Source organism: Hesperophylax consimilis, chromosome 6 (assembly GCF_061612785.1).
Source record: "Hesperophylax consimilis isolate HC1 chromosome 6, BYU_Hcon_1.0, whole genome shotgun sequence".
NCBI classification, from domain to species: domain Eukaryota; kingdom Metazoa; phylum Arthropoda; class Insecta; order Trichoptera; family Limnephilidae; genus Hesperophylax; species Hesperophylax consimilis.
Window position 1 is genome coordinate 8,455,549 of NC_142841.1, and position 21,339 is coordinate 8,476,887.

At 33.6% G+C, this 21,339-nt stretch overlaps 1 protein-coding gene across 1 annotated transcript in view; it reads right to left on the reverse strand.

Moving 5' to 3' along the window:
* LOC149422921 (uncharacterized) overlaps window positions 1–21,339 on the reverse strand; it is a 122,445-nt gene that overhangs the window by 57,554 nt on the left and 43,552 nt on the right. The window lies entirely within an intron of this gene.

Here is a 21,339-nt window from a genome sequence, read left to right on the forward strand (position 1 = left end):
AATAGTATCAAATAGTTATATATAAATCTCCGTGTTCCTATTAAATCTGCACGACTCCACCATCTTTTCCACTGTGGCAACCATAAGTTGGGTTCCAAATATGTTAAACGTATAACCAACTAACTAACTAACCATCACGCCGTTTCCTCACAGGGGTAGGCAGAGAGGACGGACCGCCAAACAACTCGGTCTTGGCACACACTCTTGTCTCATTCACATTCATACATACTCTTCTATTATTCTGACTCTTGACATGGCCCGACTCAAGTGTCTAATTCCCTAGGTCACGCCATGTCTTTCTTGGGGGTCCCCGACTTCTGATTCCATTCGAATTTGCATCGTATATTCTCCTTACACCCCTTTCTTCGCTCATTCGCTCTAAATGCCCAAACCATCTAAGCGTACCTTTCTTGATCTTACTCATTACGCTTACATCAACCTTGCACTCCTTGCGGATCTACACATTTCTCACATGATCATACATGGTTTTACCGCACATACGCCTCAGGGATCTCATTTCTACAGCATTTAGTCTACTTTCATGATTATAAATAAAAAAAAATTAAACACAGTGTGTAACAGTTATTTAAAAAAAAAATCAGTAATTACATACCTCTTTCAGTACACACCTAGTGGAGAGGCAGTCGATTTAAAATTTAATTTATAATTAATGGGAATTAATTTTTATAATATAAAAATAAAAGAATTAATTAATTTTTTAATATATATAATGGAAAAAAGAGACATCTCTTGTCAATTTTGGATGGATTTTGCTCTGCAGGTGTGATAACTGATTACCGGCACCTTTTTGCATTGACAATTGGATTCATCCAGTTTGGATCATTTGTCATAAGAGGTCTATTGAAGACCTCTATGTTTGAAATATTTTTTGACAATAAAATGTCACAAATCATGGCAGTGCGTATTATTGCAATGTGCTGATTATCATTAATAATTCTACTCTCTTGAGAGGTTGATCTTATAATCTCATAGTGCAAATGCAAAGTTATTGTGCTAATTGCTGCCTGCTGCCGAATTTCGGAAATCAAGGAGCCGAACTCAATTGCAAGTGTATTCTCTGGTAAGTCCTCTGTTCAAATGTATTTTTTGGTGGCTGGTTTAAGTTATTTTCTTCCTGCAGAGTGAATTTATTAATCAATCAATTTATTTTCATAGGGAAATAAAATATTCTCTGATGGTGTGTGTTATTTACACGCCAGATTATCTACCTAAGTTTAAACCTACAACTCCCTAGAAAGGCGTAGAGCGAAATTCCTAATTCCGAAAAAAAAGTTCTTTGTATAAATAAATGTAGCCTGATTGGAAAATTGGAACACAAATCGTAAAAATACGTGATGAATGAAAAATATGAAACTCATTAAAAATCATGAATCTGAACATATTTAAATAAAGAAAATACAAAATTGTAAAATGAATGGATAAATAAAACTTGAATTTTGGCGAATTTAAATAAAGAATAATTTTATTAAGGCGAATCTTATTGTTTAATCACTATTTTGATTAATCTTTATAACGAATTGGTGTACATTATGAAAACCAAAAAATACGCTTTAGATAAATTAAAGGTTTTCCTATCGTTTCGTTTGAGTAGAATACAAATAAAAATTTTAAAAATTACCAGTAAAAAATATAAATGTAAACTACTAAAAAAAAATTTGTTCAATAGAAATCTATGAACGCATAAAGGACAGCAACTGAAAAAAAAAACATTATTATAGCTAAGATTATCTGTGACAGTTTCACTAGATTAACTATTTTGCTTTATTATAAAATTATTTTCAAAATAAATAAAAAACCAGTTTTGTGCTTGAAATCGAACGTTTCTAGACTCAGTTTGTCAAGCGATCTTAATTCCTATTACCTAAAATATAAGATATTCCAAGAATATACACATTTTTTGGCTTGTAGCTTCCTCGTAAGGCGACATAAGACTCTAATAACGGGGGTTTGCTCGACGCTCTCATTTCAATTATTTCCGATGAACTTATTACTAAAATCTCTAATGTTTCTAGGGGGATCCCTACGGAAGTAAGTTTTTTTTAATTAATAAAACAGGACCTTACCATTAAAATATTTTATGTAAAACGGTTGGAAAATTTTGTATAACGTTTATCAACAATAAAATTAGTAGCAAGCACCAGATTTTATTTTTTTAGACGGTGAATTAGTAACTTCCCGACGGATTCTTCGAGAAATATTTAAAAGTTTAGTAATACGTTCAACAAAAATAATTAAAATAAACCCCACAGAAAGATCGATGTTCTAGGACTGCTTGGGCAAAGTCGACTGTAGGTCCATCCATTACGCCGGGTCGCGCGCTAATATTGTTTTTTCACAACTTAATCACTTACGTCATTAAGATTCCCACGTTATTTTACAGATTTTATATGGCGAATTTTACCGCAGTATTTTTATGTACCGCTGCTTTACTTACGTCGTCAAGTTTCTGACTTTATTTTAGGTTATTGTCTCGTTTCATTGAAAAACGTGAATCGTTCAATATTATTATTCAACGCTTTATCGCCTGTGGTCGAATAAAAGTTGTCAAATCGCATTGAGTCTAAATCAGATTAAAGCCTTCATTCCACAGAGCAATCGTTTGTTTGTTTTAAACTGCTGTGCTCAATGGCTTACTTTGAATAAATTGAATCTTCAAAGAGATGTTTTGAGGAAATGTTTTTATCTTGAAGAGGTTCCCTTCAGTGTCACGGAGAGCTTGTATAATCACAATGGTAGCAATTGTTAGAGTTACCGAATCTATTATTCAAATTTAAGTGCCACCAATACAAACTCACAGGAATTCAACACTCTTTCCTTCTATTAAATTTATGTATTGTGTTAAGAAGGTATATACTATATACCCAGTTTTCTTAAATACGAAAACATCAGTTCGGTTATTTTTTTTACTTACTACCTGGATGGCTAATATGGCTTATAGTAAGGTTAATTATTTTTAATGCCTGTGCCAGTGCGATCATCCGAGTTGGTCAATGAAAGCAAAAATTCAAATTGTCGATTTTTTTATGAGTATGTGACGTTTATTGTCGTAAAACTCTATTAATTTGTCTATTTTTCGTTGATCGCGTTAACCATGTTAACAGTGCTTTAAACTAATCCAATGAACTTACTCGTCCACTGTCTCTTCTACATGTGATTACCTCTACTCTCAGGAGAGCACTCGGCAGGTGTAATTTGGCCTAATTACACCTGACGAGTACTCGGCCGAGTCAATAAATTTGTTACCCGGTCTAACAATTGATTGGAGAGTAAAGGTGATCACATCCAGAACAGACAGGGGACGAGTCAGTTCATTGAGATTAGTTTATAGTACTGTTACCATGGGTTTGCCAAGTATCAAAAAATATAAATTTTTGATAACAACAAACGTCAAAAACACCTAAAAAAATCTAAATTTTGAATTTTATTTCTTTCACTAACTGACTCGACTGATCGCACTGAACGCGTGGAGAGCGAGTGAAGCGATTGACCGAGTCATTGGTCATTCGCCTGAATCACTCGTCCGACTATCATACCGAGTACTGACTGTACTGATGACATCAGTCGCGCACTCGCCCGAACACGAGGTCTCGGCCGAGAATTCGGCAGGTGTAATTCAGGCATAACTTTTAGTAGTGATAACAATGACGATATTATATCGTTTCAAATTCAAGAATTCAGAGATTGTCATTAAAGAAGAAGATAATATTAATAAATCCAAACGAACAGTGAAACAGAACAAGACTCAAAAAATAAAAATATTACGGTAAAAACTAGGAATCGAACCCAGGATTTCTTGTCCTACGGGGACAGCGTTTTAACCACTCGACCATTGGGCCTACTTATTAAACGTCACATTTGACGATCTAATATTTTGAAATTCAGAATTAGCAATATTATTATCTTTCAACTAATTTTTCCACAGTTCCACCTAGATAGTGTCTCGGGTAAAAATAACCGATTTTTTAAAAATATTTATTATGTATGTAAGTACTGTATACTAATATTTGAGAAAAGTTAAGCTCATAACTCAATGCTATTTAAAGCATGTTGTTTTTAGCCATAATAATTATTGGCAACATTTAACATGGTCCTAACATCTGCCAGCAAATTTAATGACTAAATTTTGCTGTCCCAAAACTTAGAGAGAACATCAGAGGTCATGAAATAAACTTACTGACTAATAAACGGGTATTAAGTTTAACTCAACTGATAAACAACCGTTTAACATACATTAATGTTTGCCAATTAGTTCTGTAAAATTTGAAACTACTTTAGTAACGCTCCAAATGTGTAAGTATATTATTTGACTAGTAGTAGTTCTGTGAACGGTAGACCTTGCGTCCATGAAAGTATGAGTATTTTCTCTTCTTTAATAAATCAATACCAAAATTTTCTCTGAAATCATGGGATTTGTTAGCGGGTACTTTAATTCGTTGTTTAATAATATCCTATGTATAATAAATGGAATATTTTTATAATTTTAAATAAGGAATTAAACAATTTATCCAAAGAAACATCAGCTCTTTGGGAGGCGGGTATGGGTACCGCCGCCCCGGGAACTATTTATTGGATAACCAACACCTCTGCCGTAGTCGCCCCAGGTGGTTTGCTACGCTTCATCACTTAACAGGGTTGCCCGGTATCATCGGGTAAAGAGAAAGCCTCGAAAACAAAAAAAATGACAACACTGAGAAAAACGGTTTTTAATTCGGTTAAAAATGGAATTGCAGGCCTTAACGAATGAATTTGTTGGAAGCATCTTCATTAAAATCCGAATATTTTCGCATTTTGTCAAGATATATTATTTTTTTATTTATTTTATTTTAAATGCACATTTACAGTTATACATAAATAATAATAATAAGCCTTTTATTCTGAACTTCTCCCGAAGCTCAGTTTGCCTCTTGGCATAGGCCTCCTCTAACAATTTCCATTGGGACCTGTCACGCGCTACTCTTCTCTATTGATGTCCAGCCGTGAGTTTAATGCCCAGGATATCCCATTTTAATTCTTCTAGAGCTATTTCTAGCTCGTGTAGGCTTTCTTCGATTCTAAGGGTTCTCGTATTTAAAGTTGCAATATTGAGTATTTTGTTTCTTCTTGTTATTAGAGGGTTGTGGTCTGTAACTCCCGCGGGGACCAACCGAATTGGGAGAATTTTTGTTGTTGGTTTTGGTTGTTTGTTTTGGTTGGTGTTAATATTCCTTGTTTCCGATCTTCCGAGACAGTAATTAGTTTTTTGGAGCAATTAGTTGTGGGTCAGAACTTGCCCGGTTGACATAGTTCAGTATGTTAGGTCTGTTGGTCTCTTTCATGCTAGTTTTAGGTAGAGGTTGTGAAGGATTGCTTGATATTTTGTTACATTTACTTTGTTCTGTGCTGATGACTTAAGAGAATCCAAAGTTCCTCTTTTTCGCTTTTCGCCAATGTTGTCCTTCGGTTTTAACACTATCAGTTTGTCATATTTTATGTAAGCAATTTTTCCTTTCTTTTTCTCTTCTTCTAGTTGAGGTTGTAGCTGCTTTCGTTTTTCCAGTTTTTTTTTCAGTTATACATAACCAATAATAAATATAAATTTTATTAAGTAATAATCGCGTTTTTGAACTGTTGAATATTTAATAGGAAAATATCTATCTCAGGGGAATGGTAATTTAGTAACAAAATCATTTTTCCGAGCGGCATTACTAATGGTAAGTTAGTTCTGCATTTTGGAACGACAAAGGTTCTGTGCCTGCGCGCTCTTGTGTAATTGTCGGGGACATAAAACTCTAATTTTTCTATTATATCGGGAATACAGGTGTTACCGTTTAGAAGTTTATATGCTGTTGTCAGCAAAGCGGTTTTTCTTCTATCGGTGAGGCTATTAATACCCAGCATGTCGGACAAAAAGACTGCTGGATATAATCAGGGATAATATCCGTAGTCTCTAAGATATAAATATCTCAGAAACTTCTTTTGTACTTTCTCTATCATTTGAGTAAGTAAAAGGTAAGTTAGATTCACTGGTCCCCATATTACAGAACCACTTTCCAAAAAGCCACGTACTAAACTGTACACGAATCGCGGCCGAAATTATCAAGGCAAATGCAGTAAAATATTAACACGTGTTCTGACATCGTGAACATATATTTGTGAATTGCTAAAATTTTATCAGGAGACGGGCTACAATCCCGTTTTTAACCGGATTACCAATAATTTGAAGTGATTCGTAATAAATTAGCAATACTCATTATTACTCCGTGTATGTAGAATACGCCGGAGTAGTTCTTCATCAAATGACCAAAAATTGTGAAATAGACGCTACTGTAAAAAGAAGAGAACTCAAATATCTTATAGAACGAAATATTCAAGATTTCTGAACTGATAATCTAGGGAAAGGTTGATAGAAGACACAGCTGTGAAAAACGCCGAATTTTAAAGCTTAATCTAGGTGACTGGTAGGGACGTTTTTCCAAATGTTGCGCCCTGGGCAAATAAGATCGGCTGCCCCAATATACCTGATAGAAAAAGTGAAAAAAATGAGCTGATAAATAAAAACTTATATTACGGTGGTTATTTACTACTATTAGAAATAGACATTACAAATTATAAACATTGAGCATAAATATATGTTTACGTTTTTAAAATCTCTTTACAAACTATCTGTGAGAAACTCATAATGTCATCTTCCTCGCGAGATTTATCACAACGAAGTTTTCTTTAGATGCAACGACTTCAATGTTAATATCTACGCCTTGCAGAATTTTCTTTTGATGAAGCGTTTGGATGCAACGATTTCAATGTTAATATCTACGCCTTGCAGAATTTTCTTTTGATGGAGCGTTTGGATGCAACAATTTCAATGTTAATATCTAAGCCTTGTAGAGTTTTCTTTGGATGGATTATTTGGATGCAACAATTTCAATGTTAATATCTAAGCCTTGCATAATTTTCTTTTGATGGAGCGTTTGGATGCAACGACTTCAATGTTAATATTTACTCCTTGTAGAATTTTATTTTATATGGAGCGTTTGGATGCAACAATTTCAATGTTAATATCGACGACTTGCAGATTTTCGATCCTTAATTAAATTGCTTAAAAATAGGGCTCAACAATTCAGTAAATTTTTGCGATAGCAGACTTCTTGCCTTACTGCGAGCCAATGGCGATTTTGACGAATTATTTTTTTTTTTAATATTTCTTAGGTTTGTTCCGTTTTCTTCGCCAAATCTGATAATTACTGAGAGTTGGTCAATGTGAGTCTGATGTCAAGGGTAGAGTCAACGGTAAAAGAAAAATACTTTTCATTTTTATACGATAGAGAGAAAGCCGCCGAAGACGATTGGAGGGCCTGCGAAAACCGAGGGTCATCGTGAAATCGCACAAGAGTCCCTGTATCGAACATCATATCATACAGCTAGATTAAGTTGTTGCCACCCACTGTGTCAATAACTTGAAGTCACTCTTAACAATACTCTTGAACCAAGTGGTCGACTGTAAAATCGTTGTTAATTTAATGTTTATTTGGGCTTATAAAAGTGATCAATTCCACAAAAAGTTGTTGCGTAATTAATTATTTCACTTGTATATTGTACATCGTAAGTGATCGTGTGATTTCGTTGACTCTACAGAGTGCTACAATTCATTGTTTCATAACCTTGACAGTTCAGTACCTATTCATAATGTCTGTTCTACCTACTAAAGCGGGTACTAAGTCAAAACGTAATGTTGCCGTAGAGAGCCCCGCTGCTGAGGCTGGTTCAGAGCCAGACTTTGGTAATTTACTAATTTTGTTTAAGGACGAAATTAAAGAAGAAATTAATAAAGTGTTTAGGCAATTAAAAACAATGAATGATGCGCTAAGAGAGTGTCACTCCAAAATTAATAACCTCGAAGTCAAAAACAATGAACTTCAAACTAATTATAATCTGGTATTGTCCAAATTAAACCGTCTTGAGCAAACCTCATTAAAAAATAACGTGGAAATTATTGGCATACCGGAAAAAAGAAATGAAAATTTAATAGATATCATAAAATTGCTAGGAGCCAAGGCAGGTGTTGATGTTCTCCCAAATGATATTGATGGAATCTCTCGTACAAGGGTCAAGGAATTACCCAGAGAAAATCCTAAATTTACTCGTCCAATTGTAGTAAAGTTCACAGCCAGCCGCAGTAGAGATAACTTTCTTGCTGCTATAAGGAAGAAAGGCAGTCTCAACTCAAGTGATTTGAAGCTTCCCGGGGACTCCAAAATTTATGTCAACGAGCATCTGACTGCTGCAACCCGTGCGCTCTTCAAGACAGTGAGAGACTTAAGCAAGGATAAAAACTTTAAATTCAGATGGATCAAATACGGAAAAATATTTATACGCAAAAATGAAACTAGTCCCATTATTCAGGTGACATTGGAATCTGACGTGACTCAGGTTTTTTGCTGATAATCTTCTTAGATTTAGCATCGTCTCGTGTGACTATAAGCTATTATCAATTTATTTTTCCTATCTACCTTATCTTTTTTCCTACTTTAAAATATCATCCTTTGTACTGGTTTTTCTTTATTTGTATAATATTAACAACTAACTCTTTTAATACTACCAACTTTAATCCAAATTATCCTACAATTACTCTGCTTGCGTTACTACAACACCACTCTAATATTTATAATTTACTAGAACATGCTTACAACTATTTTATCAATCTTATATTTTATATATTTTATCAACTAAATGTACTAAAATGTTGAATGTATATTATCAAAATGTGACTGGACTGCGTTCTAAGACTGATAGATTTTATTTTAATGTTACCAATAACAACTATGATATTATTATGATAACTGAAACTTGGCTTGTAGACAGTATTGCTAGTGAAGAGCTATTTGACAACCGTTACCTGGTATTTAGGCGCGATCGCAATGAGCAAAAAAGAGGAGGTGGAGTAATGATTGCGTTGAAGAAGCACCTCATAGCTCATGAACGTAAGGATTTTAACACGAATGCTGAAGACATCTGGGTGACTGTTACGATTAATAATTTCATAAAAATTCATTTATGCTGTGTTTACATACCTCCAGGAGTCAATCACTCACAAAATATAAATGAATTCATGGATAAATTATGTGAACTTCGAGGACTACATCACGATGATCATTTTGTCATATCGGGTGATTTCAACTTACCTCAAATTAACTGGTCTTTAAGTAATGGTAATAGTATGCAAATTACGAATGGCTCTAAATCTGAAATTATTTCTAAACTATCTGACACCCTTTCATTTACTGATCTATCACAGTACTGCACCTTTCCAAATAATAATCATACATACCTAGACCTTGTTTTTAGCTCGATCCCTGTAATTGTATCAAATACTGACCAGTATCTCATCCCTGAATGTAAACATCATAAAAGCATTCTTGTTGACATTAACATATCTCTGGAAACTCCTATGGTGGACAACAAACGAACAATCAATCTTTTTAGGAAAGCTAACTATGAAACAATAAATAACGTCCTTAGTAGTATTGATTGGGATGCAGAATTTTTAAACCTATCAACCAATACTGCTATTGACCGCTTTTATACAATTTTATATGAAATCATTCGATTAAACGTCCCGTCAAAGGAAGTTCATATTAATAATTCTTATCCCTATTGGTTTAGTCCAGCCCTAATAAAACTGACTAAGGAAAAATATAAAGTGTTTAAAATGTGGAAAAGGTGGTCCAATCCTTTAGACTACCATGAATTCTGTATCCTTAGATCAAGGCAAAAGAAATTGTCTAGAGAATGTCTTAAACAATTTATAACAAACGCTGAACTTAATATATCTCGTGACCCTAAAAACTTTTGGTCTTATGTTAAAGGAAAAAGAAATAATTCTGGTTTGCCTCATGTTATGAAACTGGGCGAAGTGACTGCTGAAAATCCTTTCGCAATATGTAACCTGTTCTCACAGCATTTCGTCTCCACCTTTAATTACAACACTATTTCCGATGTACACTCTACCAACTATCATTTTGACAATCAAGTTAATATCTCCTCGGTATCAGTTTCAAAACAAAAAGTAGAAAAAATAATCGATACTATTTCTAGCTCACTGGGTGCGGGTAGTGATAAAATTCCGGCTTTCTTTATCAAAATGTGTAGCAAGGTAATCTCGAAGCCCCTTTTATTGCTCTTTCAATCCTCATTGAAAGAAGGTATCTTTCCTGATCGTTGGAAGAGTGCTCTCATCACACCTGTTTTTAAGTCTGGGGCTAAAAATGATGTCCAGAACTATCGACCGATATCTAAATTACCAATCTTTAGTAAAATTTTTGAAAAAATTGTTCATGAACAACTATATAACTGCATCGAGTCTGTAATACTCGTGAACCAACATGGCTTTATGAAAAAAAGATCGGTTGTATCTAATCTTGCCATTTTCATTGAAAATATTACTAAATCAATGGATGATCAAATCCAAGTTGACGTAATCTATACAGACTTCTCAAAAGCGTTTGATAAAATTGACCACAGTCTTCTTTTGTCCAAATTACTAGCTTTGGGAATTCATGGGGATTTATATAGATGGTTAGTCTCCTATCTTAATGGGCGCACTCAGGGAGTAACAATAAATGGCTTCATCTCTGAGATTGTAAATATACCCTCAGGTGTGCCCCAAGGATCTCACCTGGGACCGTTACTGTTTACAATTTTCATCAACGACATTATAAAATGCTTTAATTATGCAAATGTTCTACTTTTCGCTGATGATATGAAAATATTCCTGCCTATTAATTCTATAATTGACTGCTTTAAACTACAAGAAGATCTGTATAGGCTTAATGATTATTGTATCCGCAATCGTCTCAACATGAACACTTCTAAATGTTATGTAATTACCTTCACTAGAAATAAAATTAAGTTTGACCATAATTATCATATAGCTGGCCAACTACTCAAAAAAGTTACACAAATTCGTGATCTAGGTGTTATACTTGACAGTAAACTTACATTTGAGGCTCATATTGATATGATTGTTAAGAAAGCCCTTAGAATGCTAGGATTCTTATTCCGTATTGGAAAAGAATTTAATAATATCATAACACTTAAAATATTGTATTTTTCTTATGTTCGCAGTCATCTTGAATTCGCTTCTCCCATATGGAATCCTCAATATAATATTTACATAAATCGCATTGAAGCCATCCAAAGAAAATTTGTCCATCATTTAAATTTCAAACTAAATTCAAACCTTGACGTAAACAGCTCGATGGACCTTTATGGACTTAAGCCATTAAAAACTAGAAGAGACTCCGCAGATATAATATATCTCCATAAAATTATCAATGGCTTTATTGATTGTTCTCCCCTTCTGTCTGAAATTAATTTTAGAGTTCCGAGCGTTAGAACTAGAGAAAAATCACTTTTTCATCTCCATAAATGTTCTACTAATATAAGACAAAATGCGTTTATATTCAGAGCCTGTAGTATATTTAATAAGAATTTTAATGATATGGACATATTCTCAAGTAATTTAGGAACCTTTAAAAGATATGTAATAACTAACATTAAATAATTTTAAATATTCTACTTGAAGTTATCATGTTATTGCTTTGAATCCTTTCCAGTTACTTACCTTCCAATTTATACTCATGTGTTCAATTTAGTTGTAGGTATACATTTATTATATTGTTATTATTGCTATTGTGTAGTGTTATTGATTGCTGCTGTGTTGAAATTTTACAATACATTTTGTTTTGAATTTTAGTTGGTTATTAGTATATCAGTTAAATTTAAATTTTTGAAATTTAGCTGGTTATTAGTATATTATTTGTGTTCCTAGATCTGTTATTATTTTTTATTTATTATTTACAATTTTGTATTTTTTGTAAATTTCTCAGGCCACGGGTACAGAACCCTTAGTTTCTTGTTTTAATATTTTTTATTATTATTATAATTTTAAGTGAAAATCTGTTATTGGATTTTATCTTTATTATTTAGTTTATTCTTATATATGTAAATAATCTGTTGATTTTCCCAAATAAATAAAATAAATAAAATATTAAAAAAAAAAAAAAAAAAAAAAAAAAAAAAAAAGTAAACACCTGCAAGTTTGATGACCCCCTTTTTCCAAATCATAATATTTACCAGTTGAAAAATCCATCAATCTGTTACCAGGCGGCAAAAAGACTAAAACAGTTCGATAACCCTATTTTCTAAAACGAAATTAAAATATTGACAAAGCCAGTCGCCGGGTGAAATATTATTCGCACCTAAAAACACCTGCGTCTGGAACGGTAAACAAGTTGTGGTGATGACGTTGACGTCACAAGAACGTTTGTAAGAGAAATTATAAATAGCAAAAAAAACCACAATATTGGGCATTCAAGTTTCAAAAATTACCACGAGTGGACGGAACACCTCCAGTTACAACGCGATCTATTAATTAAAATTAAAAATTATAAATTCCTGAGTGTCAACTGAAATCTGCAGTCGCTTCTGTTCCTCCATCACGGCACAATCATTTTAAAGATTACAACTATGTGCAACGAGCTGTTTACGGCCGGCACTCTGAGCCAGACGCATCTGCCATCATTACAATAATGGGGCGTCTCCGTGTGCCGGCCCTTATAATCAAATGACCATGTCGCCGCTGAATACCTGCTGGCTACCGGCTGAATTTCCCACTGCCACTGATCACCTAGAGGCTGGCCAATTCTTGCTGCATTGATGCTGATAATCTAGAGGCGTATGAATTCCTCCTGGCTACTGACTGAACCAGCTATAGATGCTGACAACCTAAAGGCTGACTAATACCTGCTGGCTACCGACTGAACTACCCACAGCCGCTGATCACCTAGAGGCTAGCCAATCCCTGCTGCATTGATGCTGACAACCTACAGGCCGGCCAATTCTTCCTGGCTACCAACTGAATTAGCCATTGATGCTGAAAACCTAGAGGCCGGCCAATTCTTCCTGGCTACCGACTGCACCAGCACTGATGCTGACAACCTAGAGGCTGGCAACATTCTACCTGGCTATCGACCGAATTAGCCATTGATGCTGACAACCTAGAAGCTGGCCGATTTCTGCTGGCTACCAATTGAACTGGCTACTGCTGCAGCAGTCGCCTACGCCATTTGCTGTATCGTATAGCGCGATGATGCACATTATGCTCCAATCTGAAATTATCGCTGAAAGAATTCCGATTGTCTCAGTTTTCTATCTGTGTATTAAAATCCAGTTGTACATATAACTATTTCTTGTGAATTGGGTTGGCTGTAAAAAATAGGAAGTACCTATAAGCTACACCCCTTTGTACGTTCTGTATACCACTACAATACTTGTATCATACGTATCCAGACATCCAGAATTTTTCAAGAAAATTCATATTTACGCAAAAATCGCAAGAACACTCAAACCCCGAAACCGCTTGATACCGTGTCACTGACACAATTGGAAATCTTTACATCATAATTACTCAATCAAATGATGTGCTATATGTGATTAATCAAGATAATTACATAGCAATATAATAGCAGAACCTGAAACACATCTGAAAATAACCATCCACCAACTCACTCGGAGCCACCAACCCACGAAATGACCACTGCTAGGGAAGCGACTCAGTATTTACGTAGACCCCCCTCCACTACTCCCCGGATGGAATTCCATGATGGCCGCCGTCTTCAGCCAATCACAGCCCAGCATATCCCATTGAATTTCTGATCAAACAATGATTACAAATTCAAATGTGACTAATTGTGATATCATCAGACTCAATTTACGGGAAAATGATGCAAAATATAACCACAGAATAAATATCAACACCAAGAAATGATTATATGCTAACATAATAACATGAAAAATTATACCTAAATATATTTGTTACTCTTTGGGAAATGTTCAAACCAAAGATAATTAACTTCAAACCCAATATGAAAATTTGTATAATTTATTATAAAATAAATAAACGAGACTGGGGGAGATGGTTTTGGTAGATTGAACTGACTTGGTTAAAGGTATCATATTAAAATATAACTTTCCTCTCGACAAGATAATTGCAGAGAGGAAAAATACCTAACCAATTTACTCCTCACTAAAGAGGATAGAACTCATCCGAGAGGGCTTGATTTGAAAACGTTCTATAAATAGAGAATCGAATTTCATACAAAGTCAGTTCAACAACTACATCTGAGAGGGAATCCTCTCTCCTGAAAAACCATCTCCAAGTCTCCAAGTATCAAGAAATATTTTCAAGTGTTTTTATTCAGTTTTTGCCAGTAATAAATTCTTTTCGTCAGCTCAGATCTGGAAATAAATTCCTCTTTGATCGTAGCTTTAAACTTCACCACAAACCTCTGCAACATCTACCAAGACTGAAAACGCTGACAAGTGTACCCAGCTACCTTCGTATCTACAGTTATTGTACGGACGGTATATTGTCTCGTACAATACTTGTATCCGAATTAGCTGGTCCCATATCTCACTTTGTAAATATTAGCTTCGAGAGTGGGATGTTCCCTTCTCATTGTAAGAAAGCTAAAGTAATTCCCCTTTTTAAAGGTGGAGATCGTCTAGTTGTCAATAATTACAGACCTATATCCTTACTCAATACTCTTTCAAAAGTAATAGAGAGATTGGCTAAGTCGAGATTGGTATCATATAATATACTCTCTTACATATAATATACTCTCTAGCAATCAGTTTGGTTTCAGAGAGAATATAGGAACAAGTGATGCAGTGTTGAGGGTGTTGTCGAAAGTCATTAGTGCGTTAGACTATGGAAACAAAGCTTTGGCTGTGTTCTTAGATCTATCAAAGGCATTTGATACGGTGTCCCATGGATTACTCCTCAAAAAATTATCTTCTCTTGGCATTCATAGTACAGCACTAGGCTGGTTCACATCCTATCTAAGTGATAGAACACAACAAGTAGAGATAAATAATCATTTAAGCAATAGCAAACCAATCTCTTTTGGGGTTCCGCAAGGTAGAGTGCTTCGACCAATATTGTTTTTAATCTACATGAATGATTTGTGTAATTTAGATATTCCAGGTAACATTGTTAGTTTCGCAGACGATACTGCTTCAATATTTGAGGTTAGAACCTGGAGAGATGCTTTTAACAAATGTGACTTAGGATTAAGAGCAGTAAAGAGTTGGCTGAATAATAACATCTTAACTTTGAATAAAATAAAAACCAAATATGTGACATTTAGTATATCATCAAAAAGTCAGCCTTCTGACACTCATAATCTAATTATACATAATTGTCTGCTAAATTGTAATTGCCACCCCTTGGAAAGTGTAGATTGTATCATGTATCTAGGTGTAATGATTGATATTTTTTTAAGATGGAATGACCATATCGATGTGTTAATAAAGAATATCAGGAGACTTACATTTATTTTTAAAGAACTGCGATACATATTGGACAAAGAGAAATTAAAAACTGTCTATTTTGCCTTAGTCCAATCTCGACTTTCTTATAACATAGTATGCTGGGGATCATGTCTAAAGTCCAATGTTGAACCACTAAATATTACTCAAAAATTGATCCTTAAAGTAATATACAAAAAAAAGGAACCCAGGTCCCGGAAAGACAAGGGTCCTGGGTTCGAGTCCCAGATGTGACCGTTTCCTTTTCTGATTTTTCTGTTTCAGATTTTCGTTTAAAAATCACGAATATTGTCTTCAGTATTTAAAAAAACATTTTTTGTGTATCGAGGTTTTGATTGTGCCGAAATGAATACAAGATTTTTGACTTTTTGGTTTTATTATTATATTCTATAATTATATGAACGTGATAAAAAGTGAAATGACAGTTTTCTTGAAAATTCATTATGTAATTGTACTGAATATTTTGAATTTTGAATTCTGTGAAAATTGTTGGACATTTTGATCAAACATATTTGTGAAAAGCTTTTCTTTCTCAACTTTATTCATGTTTGAAATAAACATATTGCTCTTTATAAATATGAATGTATAATAACGTATAACTAATACAAAATCTAAAACTTAATTTTTATCTAGTTTTTAAAATGGTTTTTTATTTACTGCGTCTTCAAAATGAAGAAAATTTAGAATACCTTAGAAAAATTCTGGATTTCGATTAGGAATTATCATTATTTTAAGTTTATACAACAGATAAACATCCCCCTTCGACTGTATAAGCAATTAACATATCTTTTTTATCTTACTACGAACTATTTTATGTCAGTTTCTATTTTACGTTTCAGTCAGTAAGGCTTTGATATACATGTCGTTTATTTATTAATAAAAATTTTAACACATTTTTTAGTAAGACCGTCAGTGTCTATTTTTTAAGACTTAAGAAAGAATTTTTCAAATCAAACATATTTAAACAAATTATGCAAAAACAAGAGATACTTTTTAGCAAATCCGACCTAAAAAGTCAGACCAGAAAAATTGTGTGTAGCTTTATCTCATTAATTTATTTTATGCAAATACGAATAAAATGGAAAGAGCAGAGTATTACTTCCATAATTATTATTGACTTGAAGAAGCCACAAGCCAAAAATGCGTATTTTCTTAGTGTGCCTTAGATTGCCACAAATGTAGGTAATACGCATAAAACTTGGCAAACGTAGTTCGGTAACGCTTGATTTCAAACGCAAATTTTTTTTTTTTTTTTGTGAATAATTTCATGAGAAAGAAAAAGTTAATCAAAGGAAACTTCACATACAATCATTGCCATAATATTGAGTTTTTTAAAGTTTTTTAATATTTGCGTTCATACATTTCACATGAAAAATACATTTTTTAGTAGTTTGCGGTTATATTTTTTATGAAGTAATTAACAATTTTATTTTAATTCTGCTAAAAGGGAACGATAGAAAATACTTCAATTTATCGAATCATATTTTTGGTACAGACAATGTAAACTGATTCCTGGTAAAGATTAATCGATAATAGTGATTTAGCATCAAACTTGGCCCAAGAAAGTAAAATATTATTTTGGTTATTTTAAACCTCCCGGTTAAATGACATCAGCAAACACGAACCCATTTAATCTGTAGCCTGCTGTACCCAACATTCGGGTCATGAAATATTTTTTAAATGTGTCTTAGAAAGAAGAGGCGAAGAATTTTTTTTTTTCAAAATAATCAATAGGCCGAATCAAAAAATTATTTTCTGCGTCAATCATCAGATTTACGTCACCTGTTAAGCCTTGTTCAGACTGTAAGTAAAAAGACCCGACAACATCAGCTCTTGGTAATTCATGCGAGGACTGAGAGCTTTTTCTAAAAGCAAGTTGTTGGTTTGACGTTTACGTTTCGAAAATGTACGAAGTTTTTTTCACATTAAATTTATTGATGTGACAACATGCCCAGGTGAATAAATTCCATGTGTGCTTACTTTCACACGTAAAAAATATGTTTTAACCGGTGGCACTGTATGATTTCTAAATTAAGTATTCGGCCTCAGATACATCCATAATTCAGCATTGAAACGTTGTTTCGAATTGCTTTAGCTGTGTTTAGTGACCAGATCTGAATAGCTAAGTACTTCCCCACCATTCTTTTTCCCATCTCCACTACCTTTAGCCTTACAACATACCCCAAAATGGGGATGCCATAATCTCACTGACTCCAAACGACGAAGATCATTTATACTTGGTTTCAGCTCATTCAACAATTTTTTGTTGTTAGTGTGTTATTTGAAAAACGCCAATTATTAAAATTAATTATTTAACTGGAACCGTGACTTATCACCATCATGTTATAATAACTTTCTTCCGTTACGTGATAACTCAACACAATGACAATTCAACACACCTTTTAAAAGTTATATAAAGTCAGTAAAAGTGATGAAACAAAAACTACGTTATGTAGGTTAGAAACATGAAACCGAATTGTCTATGTCAAATATGTGTTGCCTTCAGGAAAGGCAATTTATATTTTTTGTGGATTTCTTGCCACAGTTGCATTAATCTTGAACACCTGACCGTAACATTAACATAAAGGACGTTTTAAAGTAACTTCTAATAGGGCTAAGCATTCCCGCATTCCGAATTTCTACCAATTTATTACATATTTCTCTTGAAAACTTTTCCAAAATAAATAATTATTTTTTAAGTTAATACCTATACATTTTTAATGCCGAAACGGTAATATATGAATTTACCTCGACAAAAAAAAATCTCAAATTAAGCTCTGAAAATTAAATTAATAAAAACACGTTTTGTTCCATTGTTTAATATGTTATAGGTATGAAAAAAATCACAGTGTATCTTTAAAAGCATCTTAAGCATTTAGGTGAGGTGTTTGCTCTATTTCAAACAAGTAGTGTTTTATTATATATTTTCACCATTTTCGTTTACTTATTATCGTTTTTTTAATATTAACGCGCTGCCTCTAACATTTTGACATATCTCTCTTTCAAACCATCTTTGAATGCTTACTACGGAGTCTTAAATAAATAAAAAAATTAAAGCTGATATGGGCATTTCTAGCTCACATAAATGTAATATTATAAAGAAATTAGTTTTATGTGATTGAAAATTATAATGAAATGGAAAACTAGTGCGTATAAACGAATTTTAAATATTTTTGAGTATGTGAAATATATTGAAAAAAAGATACCCTAATCAAACATTCTGATTTTGGCTGTGCGTAATGTGAAATATTTCTGCAAATTCCTACGTAATGTATTGCTTATGAAGCTTGTCCCTATTGTCTGTTTACTTACACAATTATAATGTTCCGTGATTTTTCATGGGTTTGCGCTAGTAATAATTAAAATATATCATCGTTCGGCATGCAATAACACGATTGCAACATGAATCAATTTGTTCAAAGGAGAGAAAACCACAACGCATACTATGGCCCGATATATCAGTCAGTCCGTATTCTCGCTATGTGCGCATTCCTCCATCAAATTTAAGCGGGCTAAATCGGCTGCTTAAGCCTTGGTAAGCCGCAGAATTGTTCCCTTTTGAGACACCGAGTCGCTAGCAGTAACAACTATCAATCATGACGTTTACGTGATTAATTGCGAACTTCATCTCACCGAAATATGCGTCAATTGCATAATTTTATCAGTATGGAATATTATATTCATCAAGCGATGAGGGATGTTTATGTTATTAATTGATAATTAATTAAACATAGACAAATAGTCTGATAAGGTATTAAAATAGGGATTTTTCAACATTCTCGCATGTTTTCAGCAGTTTGTTTGTCATATTTTAATAAATAGTGCATTGAATCCAGCAAACAAATACTATTTAAAATTCAATCAGCATCATTCTGATTGAAGTGGGGAACTTTATCCCGTCTAAAACATTAAACATTTTGAAAGCTCGCGATCTCCCGATGACAGTAGAGAGCACAAATGTACTACTAACGTAGACAGTAATTTTGTTTTACATTAAAATATTAAGAACATTCTTCTTATATATATATTAAAATCAAAGACATTTAGACATTTAATATTACTAACATCTAGGCTTCCGACCTATATACGGACGTTCCAAGCCGCGCTAACCTCGAAATTCCAAGCAAGCCTAGCTTTAAAACACCTATATACCGGGCTTATGCGGTATTGCATTTGGAAACCGTATTACAGAATGGTCAAAAACGAACATATTAACAAATTTTCGGCATTCTGTGAATAAACATATAAATATTTTATTTTGGAAAAATTGTCGCATTAGCGGTATTGCATGCCGATTGACGTTAATATCTGCTTCTTGTCATCATGTGCCATTTTTTACCCAAACGTTCAACGAAGAATTTCTTTTAGATATATGACGAAATCAAGAGTGCGAGTAAGTACTTCCAACTTTACGGGTGTTTCAGCAATTCGTAGTTCTAATTTAAAAATATCTGAAAATCTATTGTGTAAAGCTCAAAGGTAAATCATAACTCATTCACTTGGAAAAACGGTTTGTTTCTCGGATAAGCTTTCAGAAAAACAAAACAAACGATAAAGGGTGGATTTAATAGATGGCGCTAGTGTCGACCATAGGCCTTTAAATTTAAAAAAGATTTTCAATATATTTAAATAGTAAGTATGTTTTAAAAAGGCCAGTGCAGGTCTGCTACCCTTAAAAACACACGGTTGTTTCTCGGATAAGCTTTCAGGAAAACGAAACGAATGATAAAGGGTAACTTTTATAGATGGCGCTTGTGTCGACCAAAGGCCTTTAAATTTAAAAAAATTTAAAAAAATGCAGCACGAACTTTTCAAAAACATAAAGTGTCAAATAATGATAATGTAGTTAATGTCGAAAAAAATGAACTTTAATTATTTTTAGCCCGAAACTACTACTACGATAAAATGAAATGGTTTTTAAAATGAGTGTTTTTTTTTGTTATGTTTGTTTTGCGTTTCTTAAATTTAAATACTTTTCAGGGTATTAATTCAGTCGATTTGTCCTCTGGCGATGTCTCTTCAATCCTTTCAGGGAATCAATAATTTCTAAATGTATAATATAATTTAATATATATCTTTCAAAATATTACAATTTGGGCCTTTGATACTTAATTTGTTGTCAGCAAGATTCATCGTATACTAGCGCAAACGCGTGAAAGATCACGGGATGGTATAGTTATGGTAGGATTGATTACATGATAGTTACTCGTAAAAAGCGAAGACCCCTGAAAATGATGAAATCCAACTATGCTTTTCGAGATTAATTCTAAGAAATTTAAACAAAAGAAATACACATTTCAAATACAGAATGTATAAATCAACTTTTTCGGGTAAAAAAATTATCATTATAGGTAGGTACTTAAAGTAATAAAAAAAGTCCGAAAGAAATTTATGCAAAATCTATTAAAAATATTACATGTAATTTATAGCTTTGTAACAAAGCAATTTGGGGGGTGATTTTTGGTACCGCCGCCCCGGGAAGCATTTAATTGGTAACCAACCCCTCTAACATAGGTCACCCCAAGTGGTTCGCTACGTTTAGTGATTTAGCAGGGGTAATCGGGTTCATCGGGTGAGGTGTATTGCGGATGCGCCTGTCCACCAACTGCGTGGCGTGCCAAATCGGGAGAGACTGGTTTGGGGAAACCCTTTGACCTCTTTAACTGGTCTCTCGACCCATCGCCTTGCGATGATATATTCATTCGTCCGTCACTCTTCTTCTTCTTCATTTCCTTAAAATATCGTCCACACAGCATCCCGAAAGATGATATAGGCCCTGAATGAAATTATTTTTTCTCATGGCCTCCTGTGTGGGGTTAAGATAAAAAAAAATCAAATTTTAGAATTCATTGAACCAGAGTTACAGACGGACACATAACCGAAATTAGTTTTTTTATACGTCAATGCAAAGTGTATGTATAGAAAGAGGATTTCTAACCTAATTATTTGTGC